General features: G+C 52.8%; 2 protein-coding genes across 3 annotated transcripts in view; one reads left to right on the top strand and one right to left on the bottom strand.

Moving 5' to 3' along the window:
• The window catches only part of LOC125948491 (uncharacterized), a 5,396-nt gene extending 4,002 nt beyond the window's left edge, over positions 1-1,394 (bottom strand). The window contains exon 1 of one of the 2 annotated variants that reach the window (XM_049674624.1): positions 1,293-1,394. The gene's annotated coding sequence lies outside the window, so the exon portion shown is untranslated. Of the gene's footprint in view, positions 1-1,089; positions 1,171-1,292 lie in introns of those variants that run through there. The other variant, XM_049674623.1, reaches the window with a different exon arrangement.
• The window catches only part of LOC125948490 (cilia- and flagella-associated protein 298-like), a 21,874-nt gene that overhangs the window by 12,108 nt on the left and 4,766 nt on the right, over positions 1-5,000 (top strand). The window lies entirely within an intron of this gene.

Genomic DNA, 5,000 nt, shown 5'->3' with positions numbered 1-5,000 from the left:
GCGGTTGCGGTGTGCTCGGTACGGCTGCACTCACTGACGCGCCAGTCACACTGCAGTATTTTCGGCTCCCCGCGTTTGTGGGGCCGACAACGACGACAACGACGACGACGAGGACGACGGTCGGTCGGTCGGTCGGTCTGTAGTTGCCTTTCACTGCCACCAGAGGGCCCTGCTGCTGCTGCTGCTGCTGCTCCTAGTATATCCTTCTCTCATTCACTCGCACACAGTCGGTCACTCTCTTTCGCTCCCTTTCTCTCTCTCTCGCTCTTTCTCTTTAAGCAAGACCGAATTTGCAGCATAATTGGCTTCGCATCGGCCTCCGTGTGCTTATCCGTGAGTGGGGATCGAGTGGCTGAGGCGCCTAAGGGTTAACTGCCTTTTCACACTAGCCCCCCCGCACCAACGGCACGGTAGCGCGTCACACACCCTCATGCACACACACACACACGCACGCACGCACAAACACCCACAGTTACGCACACGCGACTTCGCGACTGTGCGATTATTCGAAAATCCGATTTAAAGCCAGGTCGGTTGCGCCACGGACCGTCTCTGTGGGCTGCACCGTCCTACCTCCGTCACCACCACCGTGACGCCGACCGAACCGAAGTGTGCGCTATTGATTAACTGCTGCTGCTGCTGCTGCTGCTGATGATGGGAGGAGGGGAGCTTTTTTGTTCCTTGGCGGAGAAAAGGACGAAAAATCAATTTTTCCAACTCGCACGCACGCACGCGGTATGGGACCTGCAAACACACGCACACACACACACACTCACACGCTCGCTCGCTCGCTTGCTGGCCGTGTGTCCTGAATGTAACAGGATGTCGTCACTGTACCGAGTGTACCGCCGCACCTAGTGATGGATCACTCTGGGACCACCGCTGGTATCCACCCAAGTAGTTTGTTCACTTTTTCACAGCTTAACAGAACAAGGATCCTTCACATGGGCACTGCGGGCCCCAGTATCTGGCTCGCACACACATACGCACAGACACACACAGACACACACACACACACACGAACACACTAGCGCAGTAGCTCGTTTTTCAGAGCGAGTAGGGGGGAAGGGGGCGATGGGCTCTACCAACCTGGCGTCCGTCGTAAATTCCGTATCCCTTTGTGTCCGTGTCCGTGTTCACCGAACACCGAAACCAAAGCCCACGGTTTCAAGATAAAAGTTTTTCAGCGGGCTAAAACACACTAAACACGAGACGACGACGACGACGACGACGACGAGATGACCTCTGTGTGATGGCCAAGATATGACCATCCGCTGGGCCCCAACTCCTACCTAATTACGCCAGCCAGCCAGCCAGCCGACTCTGGGACACGGATCGTGGATGGGCGCGCGCTGATGGTTCTGACGGCACCACTCGCTTCGACCGTCATCTAGCCTATGAATGAAAACTCGCACACTCGCGACTGGTTCGTCCCTTCACTACCGTCGGGCCGCTGCTGCTGCTGCTGCTGCTGCTGCTGCTGCGTTGCCTTTTTTGCTCACTCGAATGTTCCGTGTACCGTTGTTCCGTTCGGTGGCCTCGCACCGACGAAACCGTGGTGCCCCGAGCTTCGCCGAAACGCGCCTGCGCACCAACCAACCAAACGGCAGAGCTTTCGCTCTCGTGGAAAATGGTACAGGACGAGCCGCTCGGTCTCTCTTACAACGACGTCCCTTTTTCTGCGATGGATCCGGCGAGCTGTTCTTTTTGGGGCATTTTCGCTTGGTGGCACAAAACGTTAAACAATAATAGGATTGAGGATTTGGATTAGATTATTGCTGGATTTTCGGTGGCATTATTGAACCTCTTTTCTTTTTACTGATGAGTGTGAGGATTGGACGCAAAGTTCCAGCCGATGGAGCCGCCTGGTTGCTCACGTTTTGCAACAAAAACCAACTTCCATTTTTATCCGCTCCATGCATGATATCGGGTATAATGTGCTAGGGCGTTTTTTCAATGTACATTGATTTACATTGTAATTGTCCTTTTTTTTGGGAAGATCTTATAAAATTATCGCGTGATATCCCTCAAAAAAGAAAAAAAGTATAGGAACATATCGTCCTTGTTTGCCGGTGGCACTTGCATGCCATCTATGGCGGCCAACTGTCAAACCGAAAGCTATCTTTTTGACAGCGCGAGTGCGGCACGGTGGAGCGATCTTGGCAGAATAGTTTCCTCATGGAACCTCATCATGCGTAATGTGTTTGTGTGTGTGTGTGTGTGTAGTCATGCACAGTCAACAGGAAGCTTTTCGGTGAGAGAAGTATCCCCATCGAAAGGACTCGCCAAAAAAGAGCCCCCAATGAGAGCATATCCTGGGAGAGACTACGAGAGAAAAAGAAGCGATAGAGAGAGAGATAGAGAGAGCGACTTAGAAGGTTGCAGAATCATCACGGAGGCAGGTTGGTTTGGCTTTTGATTCGCTCTCCCGCATTCGTCCTGCTTATGTGAAGATATCTGCCATGATGAACTCGGAACAAGGGCCTCAGTCCAGTCAGTCACCGTTCACGACGTATGTGCGGACGTGCAATATTGTGATAATAGTATAACCGACCTCATCCACCGCTAAGGAGTATGTGTATGACGAAGTTAGGACCTGGCAGGGATCTATCGGATCGCCAGGTGTTCTAGGAGGACTTCGTGCGTGCGTGCATCTCGTGTGCGTGTGTGTGTGTGTGCGTGTTCCTTTTTGGTAGCCCAGTACCTCCGGATAGCCTTCTTGTAGGTGCGACTGCCTACCATTGGGATTGACTCGCTGGCAAAGCACCAGAATCGCTGGAGCTTGGTGGAACCGTAGAGGTGGAGTAGGATGAAGGAACTGTAGCAGCACTGCGGCACTCCGTCGTGTTTTCCCCCCCTTTCCTTCAGTGCTCTGCTCCACCTTCAAGACGGAGGAGACGGAAAAAAGGAGTAAAATGGTGGCTTACTCACTCCGAACAACCGAAGCAAAACGCACCAAACGGGAAAGGGAAGGAAGAAAAGAAGAAGAAACAAAAGGAAAGGAAGGGAGGGATCCGTGCTCTCTGCCTCTCGATTCGCAGTCGAGTTCGCACTGGTTTGTGTCCTGCCCAGGTCAGGCTAAATGATATCATTAACTATTGAAGAAGTGGAAAAAGTGCTTCGAAGCAACAGCGAATTCGTTTGTCGTGTGGTGTGTGCGTGTGTGCATGTGTGTGTGGTGAGCGCTATAGGTGGAGTTCTGGGTGTTCGCCCACCCTTTGTACCTTCGGGGCTGCGGGGCCAGGCAAAGACAAATGGCAGCAGATTCGCAAATTCGTATTCGCGCGCCCGTTGTGTAACCTTTTTGGACGATTCGCTGCGGGATCATCCTGATTCCCTCTGAGTTTCTTCTAGCCAAAATTTAACTCCGCAGCTCGTCTAGTGTGGTCTAGGCAGTGGTCTGGTTGGACTGGTTCGTGACTAACCCCGAGGGTTTTTGTGCGTCCGGACAACTATGCGTATCGTGCGTGCCTTGTGTGGCTGGCGAAGACGATGCGGTGGGCTGGCAAAAATCAATTTCTGCTTTCTGCCTTTGCCACTTGTGAGAAGCGTAACTGTGTGTGGTCGTTGGCACGATTTATGAGGAGAAGAAACCTATAAGTAGCCGCGCACGAATGCGGTGAACACCTCCAGGAAGTGTACGCAGCAGTCGTAGCAGTCGTAGCGGTAGTACCGCAGTATTGTAGTCATGCCATCACGTCATCACAAACCGGCCAACTCCTAACGAGTCCCTCTGTGGGCGTTTTCTGGCCTGGTTCGTACGTAAAGTCTGTCACGGACGTCGGTGCTCCGCCAGGGTGCACCGACATGCCGACTGCCTATTCTTGGACTCGGTGGCGACATCGACGGTCCTAGGTCCAGCATGTTTTTGAACATTCCTTCTCTTTCTCTCTCTCTTTCTCTCTCTCTCTGTCTCTCTCTCTGTTGTGCGTGTGTGTGTGTGTCGTTTTCAGTGAGCGCACAGGGACCTCCTGCTCCTTGCTAGCTGCATTCTGGAGCACGAGTGATTAGGAGTTATGTTTTGCGTGTTCTGCCCCGAAGACAAGAACCACCTACCCCCTCCCCCTCCCCCCACATACTACTCGACCCGGAACGGTGCAACTTGACCTATCATTTTCTTCCCATTTTTCCAGCCATTATTAGTGGTTATGTGAAGGCGTGCAGGCGTAATTAGGTGTCGGTTTCTGGGGTGGGGTAGGGTGAGGGAATGTAGTGGTAGCTGGCATTCTGAAACGGTGAACGTGAGGATGATGTAGATTCTCGCTCTGGATACCATCGGACTCTAGACGCACCGTCGCCAGCGCCGGAACTTGGAACTTCTGCGGTAGAACTTCTCCCACAGTGTGTTTGTGTGATTCGGATTCGGAATCGAAGAAAGAAAATCTCGTCCAACGCAACCAAGGCAGACACACACACACACACACGCCAACACTCCGTGACGTCGTTTGTCGTGGCCTCTTGGTGGTCCCTCGTCCGGGGCGGGAGACGGATAAAAAATTTAAAGTATTAATCCCCTAGCGGCGGTGGCGGTGGCGGCGACGGCGACGGCAACGGTGACGGAAGAGCCGCAAGGTGGGGCGTAAGGTGTAGCCCAAGGTCCGGAGTGCGGCACCGTCGTCTGTGGACCAGGTTTTCATTTTTTATAAGCCTTCCTTCGACCCAGAACGGCAAACATATACACATACGCACACACACACACATATACACACGCACACATACTGCTTTCTACGACAGTGGCACGGAGCGGCAGTTATTTTCAAATGCTCCACCGGAGCGAATGCCAGCGGGTCACCATCAACCAATTGGGTGGCCAACAACGGCAGCAGCAGCAGCAGAAGAAGTTTCGGATACCCGAGGAGCGTCCTTTGATCAATAATAGCCCTTTTCCTCCAGTAGTGGTCGCCCCGAAAATGACACGATATTTGGATATTGAGTGAGACAGTGAGCGGTGTTTGTGTGTGTTGTTTGTTAGTGGAGAAGGAGTGTAGTTGGTGGCTGCA

This window comes from Anopheles darlingi, chromosome 2, assembly GCF_943734745.1.
Source record: "Anopheles darlingi chromosome 2, idAnoDarlMG_H_01, whole genome shotgun sequence".
NCBI classification, from domain to species: Eukaryota; Metazoa; Arthropoda; class Insecta; order Diptera; family Culicidae; genus Anopheles; species Anopheles darlingi.
This window is presented reverse-complemented; position numbering and strand designations above follow the sequence as displayed.